Source organism: Chiloscyllium plagiosum, unplaced genomic scaffold (assembly GCF_037043375.1).
Source record: "Chiloscyllium plagiosum isolate Xiang-an unplaced genomic scaffold, Cpla_swu_hap1 HiC_scaffold_19, whole genome shotgun sequence".
Taxonomy (NCBI): Eukaryota; Metazoa; Chordata; class Chondrichthyes; order Orectolobiformes; family Hemiscylliidae; genus Chiloscyllium; species Chiloscyllium plagiosum.
Genome location: NW_028270157.1, coordinates 14,275,577 through 14,293,681, shown reverse-complemented (window position 1 = coordinate 14,293,681; position 18,105 = coordinate 14,275,577). Strand labels below are relative to the sequence as shown.

Genomic DNA, 18,105 nt, shown 5'->3' with positions numbered 1-18,105 from the left:
TACAGAGGAGGAGCAGCTGGACATCTTAAAATGAATAAAGGTGGATAAATCCCCAGGAATGGAGCAGATGTGCCCTAAGACTTTGTGGGAAATGAGGGAAACATTGCTGGGCCCCTTGCTGAGATATTTGTGTCATCAATAGTCACAGGGTTAAGTGCTAGAAGACTGGAAGTTAGCTAACATGTTGCCATCATTTAGGAAAGGTGGTAAGTGTTACAACATGGCGTAAACTCACCTGCTTAACATAAAACCAGCGTCACAGAAAAGATTTATTCCGTGCAGTAATCTGTAAAAATTCGAGCAGCCAAGAACTATTCAAGTAAAAATTAACAACTTTATTACTTAAAGTATAACAGGGAATTATTAACTAAGCACTATTTACAATTTCTTTCTCTAACCTATCTTTTACCTTCCCTTCTATAATACTAGTCTGGTAAAACTCCCAATTAAGATTTACAAAACAACATTTCTTATCTCAAAACCAGGCAGCTGTAAGTTCTTGTCTTCGGATCTTCCGGTGTCTTCTTTTCTCCTTGTTAGGAATTTCTGCATCACAGGTTACTGATCGACAAGGTATTTTTAAGAGAAATGTTTTTTCAAGCAGTCTGTTACATGTTAGGCTAGGCAGTTCTCCTCTCAACGGTTCAATTTCATCCGGCCTTATACCCAGGGCATTGGATTGTGTCATTGGCTTTTAAGAATGTCACTGTACTCAATTCAAACTTGATTGGAAATTGGTATTTTTATCAGGGTATAATTTAAACTGATTGGTCGAATTTGAATTTGAACTCAAGTTGTTCAACCCAGTGTTACATACATTGTTGCCTTATTGAGAACACTTGGTGCTGTGTGCAGTAGCTCTTTTGCTTTTAACTCTCTTAAAGATACACCCACATCTTCATAAACCTCTCCCAAAGACCGGTGAACCTGACATCGGTGGTCGGCAAGTTGTTGAAGGACGGGATTTACATGTATTTGGAGAGGCAAGGAATGATTAGGGATAGTCAACATGGTTTTTTGTGTGGGAAATTATGGCTCACAAATTTCATTCAGTTTTTTAAAGAAATAATGAAAAGGATTGATGAGGACAGAGGGGTGGACATGATCGATATGGACTTCAGTAAGGTGTTCGACAAGATTCCCCATGGGAGAATGGTTAACAAGGTTAGATTTCCTGGAATACAGGGAGAACTGGATATTTGGATGCAAAATTAGCTTGAAGGTAGGAGACAGAGGGTGGTGGTGGAGGGTTGCTTTTCAGACTGGAAGCCTGTGACCAGTGGAGTGCCACAAGGATCGGTGCTGGGTCCACTACTTTTCATCATTTATATAAATGATTTGGATGTGAGCATAGGAGGTATAGTTAATAAGTTTGCAGATTACACCAAAATTGGAGGGGTAGTGGACAGCGAAGAAGGTTGCCTCAGATTACAATGGGACCTTGATCAGATAGACCAATGGGCTGAGAAGTGGCAGATGGAGTTTAATTTAGATAAATGCAAGGTGCTGCATTTTGGGAAAGCAAATCATTGGTTAGGTCACTGTTGGAATATTGCACGCAGTTCTGGTCTCCTTCCTATCTGAAAGATGTTGTGAAACTTGAAATGTTTCAGAAAAGATTTACAAGGATGTTGCCAGGGTTGGAGGATTTGAGCTATAGGGAGAGCTTGAATAGGCTGGAGCTATTTTCCCTGGAATATCGGAGGCTAAGGCGTGACCTTATAGAGCTTTATAAAATTATGAGGGGCATGGATAGGGTAAATAGACAAGGGTTTCGTCCCAAGGTATGGGGAGTCCAAAAATAGAGGGCATATGTTTAATGTGAGAGGGGAAAGGTTTAAAAAGGACCTGAGAGGCAACCTTTCCACACAGAGGGTGGTACGTGTATGGAATGAACTGTCAAAGGAAGTAGTGGAGGCTGGTATGATTGCAACATTTAAAAGGCATCTGGATGGGTATATGAGTAGGAAGGGTTTGGAAGGACATGGGCCAAGTGCTGGAAAATGGGACAAGATTGATTTAGGATATCCGGTCGGCATGGATGAGTTGGACCGAAGGGTCTGTTTCCCGTGCTGTACATCTCAATGACTCTATGGAACATAAAATTCCCAAGAAAATACAGGCAACTCTTGGTCCGCAAGCTGCCATAAACTGCCAAGGGCTGCTGCAAGGATCATGCTGCAAACCAAATGCCTGAGCCTTAAAGGGAGGACTCCCACGTAGAGAGCCTCCTACTGGTGAACTCTGCCACTTCCAGATGTTAAGATGGAATGTCATTGTGTATCAATGCAGTTGATGAGGATGGGGAAATGGAAGATGTGCAGCAACAACATATTCAGAGTGGAATGGCACAGAGATTAGTCCCTTCGGATCCTCCTGAAATACAATTAAAATAAACCAGTCAGAGCAAGTTAACTGACGATTTGAGTCCAGGAACAGGGATGTCTTACTGTAATTGTACAGGGGCCTTGGTGAGACCACAGTTGGAGTACTGTGTGCTGTTTTGGTCTCCTTACCTGAGGAAGAATGTTCTTGTCATAGAGGGAGGGCAGCGACGGTGCAGTTAAGGAATCTCTGGAACTGCTGTAGTCCTCATGCAGTATCTGTCTTAATTAGAACATAGAACATAGAACAATACAGCACAGAACAGGCCCTTCGGCCCTCGATGTTGTGCCGACCTGTGAACTATTCTCAGCTCGTCCCCTACACTATCCCATCATCATCCATATGCTTATCCAAAGATTGTTTAAATCTCCCTAATGTGGTTGAGTTAACTACATTGGTAGGTAGGGCATTCCACGCCCTTACCACTCTCTGAGCAAAGAACCTGCCTCTGACATCTGTCTTAAATCTATCACCCCTCAATTTGTAGTTATGCCCCCTCATACAAGCTGATGTCATCATCCTAGGAAAAAGACTTTCACTGTCCACCCTATCTAATCCTCCGATCATTTTGTATGTCTCTATCAAATCCCCCCTTAGCCTTTTTCTTACCAATGAGTACAGACCCAAGTCTCTCAGCCTTTCCTCATAAGACCTTCCCTCCAGACTAGGCAACATTCTGGTAAATCTCCTTTGCATCTTTTCCAATGCTTCAACATCCTTCCCGAAATATGGTGACCAGAACTGTACACAATATTCCAAATATGGCCGCACCAGTGTTTTGTATAGTTACAGCATGATATTGTGGCTTCGGAACTCAATCCCTCTACCAATAAAACCTAACACACTGTATGCCTTCTTAACAGCACTATCCACCTGGCTGGCAACTCTCAGAGATCTATGTACACACTGTCCACTACACCACCGATTTTAGTGTCATCTGCAAATTTACTAATCCATCCACCTATGCCTGCATCTAAGTCATTTATAAAAATGACAAACAGCAGTGGTCCCAAAACAGATCCTTGTGGCACACCACTAGTAACCGGACTCCAGACTGAATATTTTCCATCAACCACCACTCGCTGCCTTCTTTCAGAAAGCCAGTTTCTAATCCAAACTGCTAAATCACCCTCAATTCCATGCCTCTGCATTTTCTCCATCAGCCTACCATGTGGCACCTTATCAAAGGCTTTACTGAAGTCCATGTACTCCACGTCAACTGCCCTACCCTCATCCACATGCTGGAACCCTGGAACCTGCAACATCCATTCCTCACCCTGCTCTATCCATGTCTCTGAAATGGCCACAACATCAAAGTCCCAGGTACCTATCCATGCTGCAAGCTCACCTACCTTATTTCGGATACTTCTGGCGTTGAAGTAGACACACTTCAAACCAATTTGCAGTCTGCCAGCACATTCCTGTGACCCTGAAACCCTGTCCCTGTCCTTCCTACTCTCATCCTCCTGTGCACTGCAACTACACCTCCGGTTCCCATCCCCCTGCTGAGCTAGTTTAAACTCACCTGAATAGCACCAGCAACTGTCCCACCCAGGATATTAGTACCCCTCTGGTTCAAGTGAAGACCGTCCTGTTTGTACAAGTCCCACCTTCCCCAGAATGTGCCCAATTATCCAAGAACCTGAAACCCTCCCTCCTGCACCATCCCTGCAGCCACATGTTCAGCTGATATCTCTCCCTATTCCTTGCCTCGCTATCACATGGCACGGGTAACAAACCAGAAATAACAACTCTGTTTGTTCTAGCTCTCAGCTTGCACCCTAGCTCCCTGAAATCCTGCCTTACATCCCTATTCCTCTTTCTACCTATGTCTTTGGTACCTACATGGACACCGACTTGAGGCTGGTGACCTTTCCCTTCAGGACCCAAAGACACGATCCAAGACATCATGGACCATGGCACCTGGGAGGCAATACACCAACCGTGACTCTCGTTTGTTCCCAACAAACCTTCTATCTGACCCTCCACTGACTGTTTTTTCCCCCTTCGAACAGTCACCCAGCTTTCTTCGTGCCTAGGAGTAACTACTTCCCTATAACTCTTATCTATCACAGTTTTTGCCTCCCGAATGATCCAAAGTTCATCCAGCTCCCGCTCCAGTTCCCTAACACGGTCTTGGAAGAGCGAGAGTTGGGTGCACTTCCTGCAGATGTACTTGGATGAGACACTAATGGCATCCCTCACCTCAAACATCATGCAGGAGGAACATTGCTCTCCCTGCACTGCCATCTCTGCTAGTCCCCTTATCAGAAAGCTTATCTGATGTGTCCCTGGTCTTCAAGGTTAGAGGAGGTGGTTGGGCGGGAGGCCCTACAAAGGTAGGGTCTTGGGTTTAGATAACACTGACTTATATAGCTGAACGTAAAAAAAAGTCCTTCCTTTCCCAGAAGCCTCTTCTCTCTGATTTCAAATATAAAAACTCAAATCAGTGACTCACCGCTCCCAGCAGGCCCCTGGTCCAAGCTCCTGCCCTTCGAGCTGCTGCTGCAGCTGGAAAACAGAAAAAGCAATTCCATGTAGAGTTTGTGAAAGCGCCAAATCACTCAGAGTATCTCCACAACTAGGACCAGGCCATTCAGCCCTGGTGTGACTCATTAAAATCATGGCACATTTTGTTATGGCCTTGGATCAGTTTACCTGCCTGCCCCATAACCCCCGTATATGCGAATCAGTCTTATTTGGTCTTGAATATATTCAATATCTCAGGCTCCAATGCTCTCTGAAATGGAGAATGATATTCTGAGAGAACAAATTCCTCCTCATTTCTGTCTTAAAGGGAGATCCACTTACTAGCCCTCCTGATGAAGGGCTTTGATTTTCCTGCTCCTCGGATGCTGCCTGACCTGCTGTGTTTTTCCAGCACCACCCCGATCTAAACTCTGAGATCCACTTACTGTTAAATTGGGTCCCCTAGTCCTGGATTTTCCCACAAGGGAAAACACCCTCTTGGTATCACCCATTAAAATCTCACACTTTTAAGTAAGATCAGCCATTATCCTTCTAAACTCCGAAGTGTATATGTCTACCTTGCTCAACCCTTCCTCAGAGACAACCCTTGAGTTTACGAATCAACATGGTAGACATCCTGTGACTTTTGTTTATTTCAAATATATACTTTATTCATAAACAGAAACAGACCCTTCAGTTCAACCTATCCATGCCGAACAGATATCCCAACCCAATCTAGTGCCATTTGTCAGCACCCGGCCTATATCCCTCCAAACTCTTCCTATTCATTCTCCCAGTGTCTGCGTGGGTTTCCTCCGGGTGCTCTGGTTTCCTCCCACAATCCAAAAATGTGCAGGTTAGGTGAATTGGCCATGCTAAATTGCCCGTAGTGTTAGATGAAGGGGTAAATGTAGGAGAATGGGTCTGGGTCGGTTGCACTTCGGCAGGTTGGGCCGAAGGGCCTGTTTCCACACTGTACGTAATCTAATCATATACCCATCCAGATGCCTTTTAAATGTTGCAATTGTACCAGCCTCCATCACTTTGTCCGGCAGCTCGTTCTATGCACACATCTGCATGAAAAAGCTGCCCCTTTGGCCTCTTTTATAGCTTTCCCCTCTCACCCTACATATATGCCCTCTAGATCTGGACACCCCCACTCCATGGAAAAGACTTTGTCTATTTACCTTATCCATGCCCCTCATGATTTTATAAACCTCTAGAAGGTCACCCCTCAGCCTCCAACATTCCAGGGAAAACAGCCCTAACCTATTCAACCTCTCCCTATAGCTCAAATCCTCAACTCTGGATTTCCTCCAAATCAAGGATTTACAATCCTTGTAAATCTTTTCTGAACCCTTTTATGTTACACAAGATCCTTCCAAAAGGAAGGAGACCAGAACTGCATGCAATATTCCAACAGTGGTCTAACCAATGTCCTGTACAGCTGCAACATGACCTCCCAATCCCTGTATTCAATACTCTGACCAATAAAGGAAAGCATACCAAACGCCTTCCTCACTATCCTATCTACCTGTGACTCTACTTTCAAGGAGCTATGAACCTGCACTCCAAGGTCTCTTTGTTCAGCAACACTCCCCAGGACCTTACCATTAAGTGTATAAGTCCTGCTAAGATTTGCTTTCCCAAAATGCAGCACCTCAATTTATCTGAATTAAACTCCATCTGCCACTTCTCAGCCCATTGTCCATCTGGTCCAGATCCTGTTGTAATCTGAGGTAACCTTTTTCGCTGTCCACTACACCTCCAATTTTGGTGTCATCTGCAAATTTACTAACTATATCTCTTATGCTCACATCATCATTTATGTAGTATCTAATGCATGTTCAGTCGTGTACAGTAGCATATGAAGAAATAAACTAACATTGGAGTTTGACTCTATCCCCAACAAACAAAACAAGGGCATCTCTTACTTGTAAAAATTGTATTTACATGCATCTGAGGCACCGTGAGAGTCCAATAACTGAACAGACCCTCATTTAACTTTGGCAAAAAGACTTTAGGTAGTGGTTAGCACTGCTGCCTCACTGCCCCAGGGACCTCGGTTCGATTCCAGCCTCAGGCGGCTGTCCGTGCGGAGTTTGCACATTCTCCCCATGTCTGCGTGAGTTTGCTCCGGTTTCCTCCACAATCCAAAGATGTGCAGGTTAGGTGAATTGGCTACATAGTGTTCAGGGATGTGTAGGTTAGATGCATCAGGGTGGTAAAAACAATGACTGGAGATGCTGGAAACTAGAGTCTGGATTAGAATGGTGCTGGAAATGCACAGCAGTTCAGGCAGCATCCAAGGAGCTGGAAAATCAACATTTCGGGCAAAAGCCCTTCATCAGGAATACAGGCAGAGAGCCTGAAGGTTAGATGCATCATTCAGGGGAATGGGAGTGGGTAGGTTAATCTTTGGAGGGTCAATGTGGACTTGTTGGGCCGAAGGGCCTGTTTCCACACTGTAGGGATTCTATGGTCTTTCCCAACTGCGAATTGTCGGCAGCTGCCCCAAGCTTCAGCACATAGTCCTGGACCTTGGAAAGTGCCAGTCTGCAACACTTGGTCAGAGTCAATTCCTTGCTCTGGAAAACCAACAGGTTTCGGGCAAATCAAAAGTGTCTTTCACCAATTTGATGGCAGTCCAATGCCAGTTATCCCTCCTTTAGTAAGGGGAACAAAAATAAACACTCCTCCTGGTGAGGTCTCACCAATACCTCATACAGTTGTAGTAAGAGTTCGCTTTTTCATCTCCCACTTGCAATAAAGACAAATGTTCTATAACAAACTGCTCACTCACATGTCTGCAAGAGTCTCTTCCAAAGTGTTTTTGATGCGTCATCTTTAGAGGTTACAAAATTGTCCCTGGTTTCTCCAATAATCATTGTGCCACACTGCCACATCATACTGGCCTACAAACGATTGTCACTTTCCACCAACTATCAGACTGTATCAGAATAATGGCCCACAGCTTGTGGTCAGTGACAAAACCAAGCAGCTAAATGCTCTGAAGGGTTCTCCGAAACAGCCAAACAGGAAGCAAAGGGCAGTAAACTAAAATCACTGATGTAAATGTTTGCATCGAGCACATGTAAAGATGGGGATGTTACATGAACTAAAGGCATAAGCTAAAACATTCCAATAAAGCTGCTTTTTAAAACACTCAAAATGTATTTTATTTTAAAGTCTGCTAATTAATTGTTTAACAGCACCCCACCAATATAAAATTATTCTTTCAAGTTTAGTCCTGTCGTTCAACAGCTTAATCACGTCACTGTTAAAACTCCAGCTATAGATCATTGAATAAGATGGAAATTGTTCAGGGGTTTCAAATAATGACATGGAAGTGGGCAAGTGAACATTTTTGATGATTTCAATGATTACTGGCTCTGGGGTAGGGGTCAGTGGATTTAGGACCAAGGGCAGTGTCTGGGCACAGTGCATCAAACCCTTGAGCATCAAATACCAGGGCATCAGGATTGTTGGAATAGCCTATGTGTTATCCTGAGGTCCTTCATTGTCACTGGGTCCAAATCGTGGAATTCCCTCTCTCACAACATGGTATGTGTCCCTCCAACACTCCAAAAACTGTAGCTCGCCATCACCTTCCCCAGGACATTTTGGTGTGGGTAAGAAATGCTAGCCAGTAACATGTGTGTTTTGTTCATGTTATTTTTGTGTTTTGTTGATGTTATTTTTAGTTCTGCTGATGTGTTGGTCCTATTTTACACTGTATGTACCCAGTAAAGAGCTCAGGACTAAGTTTTAACAGTCCTTTTCCCTGATTTATTCATCTGGAGCAGACAGAAGGAAAGTAATGAATAAATGGGCATAGTTGCATTTGTGTAGCACCTTGGGAGGTCCCCAAGACTCACTGGAGCGAGTGAAATGCTTTTAAATTGTAGTCACTGCAGCAGGGCAATGAAAATGAAACCTTTTAATATTGCAATGATGATTATTTATTAAGTGCTAGTAACAGCAGTGGAGTTACAGCTGGCAATCTGTAAGTGGCTCTGTGTTCCTGACAGATGGGCAGTGAGTGGGCTTTGATGATCCTTAGCAACATTAACTTGCAGCAGAACGACACAAAGCAGCAACACAGAACAGATCTGACACCCACGTTAAACAATAGGAAGCCATCGAGCTAACAGATTGCACTCACCGATATTTTCATTGTTCTCATTTTAAAATAGAAGGCATCAGATGCTGTGCTCCAGCCCTGACTCTGCAGTATAACACAGAGAAAACAGCCCAGTCAATAAACCGCCTGGAATCATAGGGCACAGAAGGAGATCACTTAGCCCATTGAGACCTGTGTCAGCTGTTTATAAGAGCCCTCTAACATCACTTCTGTCAGCACATTGCCATACAAGTTATTTCCTTTCTCAAGTAGAGTCAAGTCCTTGCTCAGACTTTTCGAAACGAGATATGAATTTCCCAGTCACCAACTCAAAGGATCACATGTTTAAGATATTTACTGTAATAATAGTCTTGCACCAAAATCATGCATGATTCAACAATACTTAGTCATCAACTAAAACACCAAATGACAGAAAAGGTATTCCTTATTAACATCTTAAAAGGACCATAACCCCAAGGCTGTGTGTATGCATTATCCTGCGCTCTCCGCAGAATTGTAGTCTTGCGGTTAAAGTGCTAAGCTCCTCCCAGCTCTGACAGAAACTCTTCCCTTGCTTCACCTGGGTCTGTCTTGTCAATCATTAGAGCGTAATCAAATGGCCTTCCTATTGCAAAGTGACCTCTGGCGATTCCGTGGTCTGGAAGTCTTCCTATTCCTCATTTCCTTAAACATGGGTTTTGTCCTTGCCAGCTCACCCTCCTTTGTCAGGCACAGCAGCATCTTCTGTAGCCCTTCTCCACCAAATCTCTCAGTCTGACCTGCCTGGAACAGTTTGGGTCTGGGAGTGACAACATCACTGGCCTTCTCCTTTCTGCTCATATGTTGAAGCTTCTGCCTCACTTCTGTTAGATTTTGGTTTTGGTTTTGGCAACTGTCCCCATGGCAACCAGATCACATGGGCCAGTCTCCGAGCAAGCTTCTTCCCCTACCCCTTTTCCCCTACCCCTTTTTACCTTGAATTCAAGGGAATAATTTAAGTTGTAACTAATCGCAGTCAGAACACATAAAGATCCATTTCTAGTGAATCTGCTTCCAGTGCCGTTTCAAGCAGTGCATAAAAGATCATAGAATCCCTACAGTGTGGATATAGGCCATTCGGCCCAACAAGTCCACACCGACCCTCCAAAGAGTAACCCACCCAGACCCATTCCCCCACCCTATTACTTTACATTTCCCCTGACTAATGCACCTAACCTACACATGCCTGAACACAGTGGGCAATTTAATATGGCCGATTCACCTAACTGGCACATCTTTGGATTGTGAGAGGAAACCAGAGCACCCGGAGGAAACCCACGCAGACACGGGGAGAATGTGCAAACTCCACACAGACAGTTGCCCGAAGCTGGAATCGAACCCAGATCCCTGGCGCTGTAAATTAGGATTGGAAAAAACAAGATTGCCAAGGCTGATTCCTGGGGTGAAGTGTTTTATTGAAAATGGCTGAATAGGTTGGGCCTTGGTTCATTCACGGTGGCTCAGTGGTTAGCACTGCTGCCTCACAGTGTCAGGGACCTGGGTTCGATTCCAGCTTCAGGTAACTGTCTGTGTGGAGTTTGCATGTTCTCCCCATGTCTGTGTGTGGCCCCTCTGGGTGTTCCAGTTTCCTCCTACAGAGCCCGAATGGTTTGTAGGTTAGGCGGATTGGCCATGAGAAATGCAGGGTTATAGGGTAAGGGGTTGGGTCTGGGAGGGATGCTCTTTGAAAGGTTGGTGTGGACCTGATGCGCCAAATGGCCTTTTTGCACGCTGTAGGGATTCGACAATTGGGGTCATTAAAATTTCTTCCCCGTTCTGTTCTGCTCCTTTTGCCAATTGTTTTAAATCTGTGATAGTGACCATCTGACAGTGGAAACAGTTTCTACTTATCCACTCTATTCAAAACCATCATAACCTGGAACACTTCGGTCAAATCTTCCCTTAACTTTGCTTGCTCTAAGAAAAGCATTCCTTGGTTTCTCTGGTTTCTCAACTCTGATACCATTGCAACAAATCATCTCTTCACTCTTGCTGAGATCTTGCTGTTGGTCCGAAAATATGGAGCCCAAAAACTGAACGTAACACTCCAACCCAGGCCTCGTCTGTGATGGCTTCCCAAATTGTATTTCCTTGAGTACTTGGTGCCTTTATTTATAAGGTCAATCAACTCAAAGAACCTTGTGAAATATCTCGTCCTGGTTAACATTCCTCAAGAACAAAACCCAATAAAGTTTCAATTCTAGATCCTCCACATCAACACCAACTGTATTAATAGCGATTGGAATGAGAACTCAGTAAAATCTCATCAGTCGGTGCTCTCCGGTGGATTGGTACCTGCTGGAGAACCACCCACTGTATACCACAAATGGACAGGATGAAGATCCAGTGCTGAACCAAGTGCTGCTCATCAGAGCAAACTAAATAAATCTTTTGATCCTGTCAACATTCCTGTGGAAGAACTGAATTCACGGGTGATGCGCTGACCTCCCAGTTATATTGCCTTGTTTGTCAAACTCTGGTGGGAGAAAGAAATACCAAGTGATCCTCACACAGCCATGATGATCATAATCGTCAAGGAAGGAGTCAAATCAAAGTGCAGCAATTACAGAGATAATTGAAGAGAGCGTTGCCCATAATGGCTGACAAAGTCCTAGCCAGATTGGATAATTGCCTCTTGGGAATTGTAGAGAAGGCCATGTCAGAGCCTCTCTGTGGTTTTCATCCTTTGCAAAGAGACAATCAGAGTGATCTACACAGCACATCAACTTCAGGGAAAGTGCAGAGAGCAGAACCTCTCTCTGACCATGATTTTGGATGCTGTTCAAAAGAGATTCTCAAGGCTGCTCCCTGAGATGAGAGGTTGATTTATTGGGAATGGCGAAACAGGTTCGGCCCTGATTCATTTGAGTATAGAAAAATGAGGGGTGATCTTACGGGTCATTCTGCTATAACACGATAGTTACATTCCTCTGCAAACCTGCGGTAAAGAAAACCATGAGAGAAAATCACAAATAGAAAATCACTACACTCGTTCAGTAAAAGGTTTGAGCTATCCAAACAGCATCCGCAATTCGTGTTAACAAAGCACACGGCCTACCAGAGCGACTGGTATTGAAGCATACAAGATTCGGAGGTGGGCGTGGGGTGGGGGAGAAGCTGATAGTGGAGTTGTTGAGAAGATATTTTCACTAGTGAGGGAGTCGCGACCTAGGGGCCTTCGTTACAGAATGAGGGACACTCATTTCGAACTGAAGTGAAAAGGAAGGTCTTCACCCAGAGGGTAGTGAATGTCTGGAATTCTCTAGCCCAGAGGATTCTGATGACTAGATCACTGAAAGTATTTAAAGAGGAGAGAGAATTTTGAAAGGGCGGTGAGGGCTGTAAGGGAGGTGAGGGCTATGAGGAGCTGACATGAAAGAAGAATAGAGGCTTTGGGCAGATCAGCCATGAACTTATTGAATGGTGGGACAGGTTTGAGGGGCCAAATGGTCTCACTTTTTATGTATTCAGGACCTATGATCCTTCGAAAGTCATCAACTCTCTGAATCAGTGACCCTTTAAAAGGTTTTCTGTTGAAATGGATTCTCAGCAAAGTTCACAATGATTACCTGTCTCCAACACGCAGTAACCCCAGTAGGATGTGGTAGCTCTATCACTATTACCTGTCTCCAACACGCAGTAACCCCAGTAGGATGTGGTACCTCTATCACTATTACCTGTCTCCAACACGCACTAACCCCAGTAGGATGTGGTAGCTCTATCACTATTACCTGTCTCCAACACGCACTAACCCCAGTAGGATGTGGTAGCTCTATCACTATAACCTGTCTCCAACACGCACTAACCCCAGTAGGATGTGGTAGCTCTATCACTATTACCTGTCTCCAACACGTACTAACCCCAGTAGGATGTGGTAGCTCTATCACTATTACCTGTCTCAAACACGTACTAACCCCAGTAGGATGTGGTAGCTCTATCACTATTACCTGTCTCCAACATGCACTAACCCCAGTAGGATGTGATAGCTCTATCACTATAACCTGTCTCCAACACGCACTAACCCCAGTAGGACGTGGTAGCTCTATCACTATTACCTGTCTCCAACACGCAGTAACCCCATTAAGATGTGGTAGCTCTATCACTATTACCTGTCTCCAACACGCACTAACCCCAGTAGGATGTGGTAGCTCTATCACTATTACCTGTCTCCAACACGCACTAACCCCAGTAGGATGTGGTAGCTCTATCACTATTACCTGTCTCCAACACGCACTAACCCCAGTAGGATGTGGTAGCTCTATCACTATTACCTGTCTCCAACACGCACTAACCCCAGTAGGATGTGGTAGCTCTATCACTATTACCTGTCTCCAACACGCACTAACCCCAGTAGGATGTGGTAGCTCTATCACTATTACCTGTCTCCAACACGTACTAACCCCAGTAGGATGTGGTAGCTCTATCACTATTACCTGTCTCCAACACGCACTAACCCCAGTAGGATGTGGTAGCTCTATCACTATTACCTGTCTCCAACACGTACTAACCCCAGTAGGATGTGGTAGCTCTATCACTATTACCTGTCTCCAACATGTACTAACCCCAGTAGGATGTGGTAGCTCTATCACTATTACCTGCCTCCAACACGCACTAACCCCAGTAGGATGTGGTAGCTCTATCACTATTACCTGTCTCCAACACGCACTAACCCCAGTAGGACGTGGTAGCTCTATCACTATTACCTGTCTCCAACACGTACTAACCCCAGTAGGATGTGGTAGCTCTATCACTATTACCTGTCTCCAACACGTACTAACCCCAGTAGGATGTGGTAGCTCTATCACTATTACCTGTCTCCAACACGCACTAACCCCAGTAGGACGTGGTAGCTCTATCACTATTACCTGTCTCCAACACGCACTAACCCCAGTAGGATGTGGTAGCTCTATCACTATTACCTGTCTCCAACACGCACTAACCCCAGTAGGATGTGGTAGCTCTATCACTATTACCTGTCTCCAACATGCACTAACCCCAGTAGGACGTGGTAGCTCTATCACTATTACCTGTCTCCAACACGCACTAACCCCAGTAGGACGTGGTAGCTCTATCACTATTACCTGTCTCCAACACGTACTAACCCCAGTAGGATGTGGTAGCTCTATCACTACTACCTGTCTCCAACACGCACTAACCCCAGTAGGATGTGGTAGCTCTATCACTATTACCTGTCTCCAACACGCACTAACCCCAGTAGGATGTGATAGCTCTATCACTATTACCTGTCTCCAACACACACTAACCCCAGTAGGACATGGTAGCTCTATCACTATTACCTGTCTCCAACACGTACTAACCCCAGTAGGATGTGGTAGCTCTATCACTATTACCTGTCTCCAACACGTACTAACCCCAGTAGGACGTGGTAGCTCTATCACTATTACCTGTCTCCAACACGCACTAACCCCAGTAGGATGTGGTAGCTCTATCACTATTACCTGTCTCCAACATGCACTAACCCCAGTAGGATGTGGTAGCTCTATCACTATTACCTGTCTCCAACACGCACTAACCCCAGTAGGATGTGATAGCTCTATCACTATTACCTGTCTCCAACACGCACTAACCCCAGTAGGACGTGGTAGCTCTATCACTATTACCTGCCTCCAACACGCACTAACCCCAGTAGGACGTGGTAGCTCTATCACTATTACCTGCCTCCAACACGTACTAACCCCAGTAGGATGTGGTAGCTCTATCACTATTACCTGTCTCCAACACGCACTAACCGCAGTAGGACGTGGTAGCTCTATCACTATTACCTGTCTCCAACACGCACTAACCCCAGTAGGACGTGGTAGCTCTATCACTATTACCTGTCTCCAACACGCACTAACCCCAGTAGGACGTGGTAGCTCTATCACTATTACCTGTCTCCAACACGTACTAACCCCAGTAGGATGTGATAGCTCTATCACTATTACCTGTCTCCAACACGCACTAACCCCAGTAGGATGTGATAGCTCTATCACTATTACCTGTCTCCAACACGTACTAACCCCAGTAGGATGTGATAGCTCTATCACTATTACCTGTCTCCAACACGCACTAACCCCAGTAGGATGTGGTAGCTCTATCACTATTACCTGTCTCCAACACGCACTAACCGCAGTAGGACGTGGTAGCTCTATCACTATTACCTGTCTCCAACATGCACTAACCCCAGTAGGATGTGGTAGCTCTATCACTATTACCTGTCTCCAACACGCACTAACCACAGTAGGACGTGGTAGCTCTATCACTATTACCTGTCTCCAACACGTACTAACCCCAGTAGGATGTGATAGCTTTATCACTACTACCTGTCTCCAACATGCACTATCCCCAGTAGGATGTGATAGCTCTATCACTATTACCTGTCTCCAACACGTACTAACCCCAGTAGGATGTGATAGCTCTATCACTATTACCTGTCTCCAACACGCACTAACCCCAGTAGGATGTGATAGCTCTATCACTATTACCTGTCTCCAACACGCACTAACCCCAGTAGGATGTGATAGCTCTATCACTATTACCTGTCTCCAACACGTACTAACCCCAGTAGGATGTGATAGCTCTATCACTATTACCTGTCTCCAACACGCACTAACCCCAGTAGGATGTGATAGCTCTATCACTATTACCTGTCTCCAACACGTACTAACCCCAGTAGGATGTGATAGCTCTATCACTATTACCTGTCTCCAACACGTACTAACACCAGTAGGATGTGGTAGCTCTATCACTATTACCTGTCTCCAACACGCACTAACCGCAGTAGGACGTGGTAGCTCTATCACTATTACCTGTCTCCAACATGTACTAACCGCAATAGGATGTGGTAGCTCTATCACTATTACCTGTCTCCAACACGCACTAACCCCAGTAGGATGTGATAGCTCTATCACTATTACCTGTCTCCAACACGCACTAACCGCAGTAGGACGTGGTAGCTCTATCACTATTACCTGTCTCCAACACGCACTAACCCCAGTAGGATGTGGTAGCTCTATCACTATTACCTGTCTCCAACACGCACTAACCCCAGTAGGATGTGGTAGCTCTATCACTATTACCTGTCTCCAACACGTACTAACCCCAGTAGGATGTGGTAGCTCTATCACTATTACCTGTCTCCAACATGTACTAACCGCAATAGGATGTGGTAGCTCTATCACTATTACCTGTCTCCAACACGCACTAACCGCAATAGGATGTGGTAGCTCTATCACTATTACCTGTCTCCAACACATACTAACCGCAGTAGGATGTGGTAGCTCTATCACTATTACCTGTCTCCAACACGTACTAACCCCAGTAGGACGTGGTAGCTCTATCACTATTACCTGTCTCCAACACGTACTAACCCCAGTAGGACGTGGTAGCTCTATCACTCAGCCTTTGCTAATGGAAGCTGGAATCAATCAGGGCTATGAGACTGTAACGCTGCTCTTCCTAACCCTCCTCACTGCAGTGTCAGTAACAGACCACCTCCGGGTAGGGGTAGAAAGTTGTCACAATGATGATAAATTCTTCAACCTTTCCCGCCTGAATGCCAGAGCAAAGGCAGCAGCCACTTTTATATGTTCAATGCTTGTCCTTCAAGCTGTGGTTGTGACATTGAAAGGTCACCGGTGTTTACATCTCAATACTTTGCCAAACTGTGTTTGATCTGCTTTGGAAGTGACATTGCTCTAGTGGGAGGTGAACTTGCAACAACAGCAGACTCGATGGATTTCCTGATTTCAGGCACTTTGCTGCGACAGGATACTGAGTTGGGGAGCGGGGTGGTGGTGGCTATCCTCTTAGAGCCAGTCCCCAACTCCTTCACGTGAGTGAGACAAGAGTGGTTAAGGTTAAAGTCTGAGAGTCGGTCAGTTGTCTACTTAGCAAGGGAAGTAAGAAGAGAGTCAGCATTGAAAGAGTTGCGCATTGTCCAGTTGCAACCATGAGCTGTAAAACAACAGGTTTACAACTCTACTTTTCCTTTGTAGTTGAAATGTTCCCCTGCAAAGCAGTTAGGTTAGCTCCTTACTTAGTATCTTCATTGAAATTTTCCCCTTGTGGAATAGTGGGAGAGTGTGGTGGCACTGCTGCCTCACAGCGCCAGGTACCTGAGTTCGATTGCAGCCTCTGGTGACTGTGTGGAGTTTGTACATTCTCCCCGTGTCTGCGTGGGTTTCCTCCAGGTGCTCCGGTTTCCTCCCACAATCCAAAGATGTGTAGGTTTGGTGACTTGGCCATGCTAAATTGTCCATAGTGTTCAGGGATATGTTGGTTAGGTGGATTAGTCAGGTTAAATGTGGGCGGGTGGCTTTTTGGTGGATCGGTGTGGACTTGTTGGGGCGAAGGGCTTGGTTCGATACTGTAGTGTTGGAAGGATTAGCAGATTAATTACCAATCTACTATACTTACCACAAACACTACCTCTATAGCCATTGAGACATGGAATGAGACGTAAATATAGATCGACTGGCTGTGAGGCAGGAACAGTACCATTCAACTTCCTTTAAGGACTGTTCTGCTCCTCGGCATCTCCATGTTACAGAAAGGAGGCAAGACCAAAGTGTGTCTATTCTCCACCTTGTCTCCATGACCTTTGAACCCAGAGGGTAATTTTCCCAAGTGCAGCGAAATTAAAATTCACGCCATGCTCTGTATTGTCCCAACTTACCCATAGGATTGTGTTCAGACAGGAATGGTTTAAAAGAGCAACGCGATTTAAGTTTTCCACAGAAGAAATATTGTTACAGTGAGTAAAAAACATTTTTCTTTTAAATTGGAGTTTGATTTTTTTTTTCTAACTACACCACATTAAACAATTAGAATTGCTAACATGGTTGCAAATTTGGTTACGTTATTTAAAGATGACCTTCCCATCATATTTAGAACGATCTTGAACATGATGAATGAATTCTCTTACACATGCAATTTTAAGAAAATAACTCACAGAAACTTCACATGTAAATGCATAAAGCCATTCAACAAATATTGTTAACATTTCGAGTCCAGTCACCCTTCTGCAGAACTTTTCTGACTCGAAATGTTATCTCCGACTTCTCTCCACAGATGCTGCCAGACCTGCA

The 18,105-nt window shown here is 44.8% G+C and overlaps 1 long non-coding RNA gene across 1 annotated transcript; it reads right to left on the bottom strand.

Moving 5' to 3' along the window:
* Window positions 1-325: 325 nt before the first annotated feature.
* On the bottom strand, window positions 326-4,897 carry LOC148146722 (uncharacterized). The gene is made up of 3 exons (XR_015760513.1): window positions 4,844-4,897; window positions 2,517-2,603; window positions 326-2,376 (listed from the first exon to the last, which is right to left on the bottom strand). It is a non-coding gene; the product is annotated as an uncharacterized LOC148146722 (long non-coding RNA).
* Between the last annotated feature and the right edge of the window lie 13,208 nt (window positions 4,898-18,105).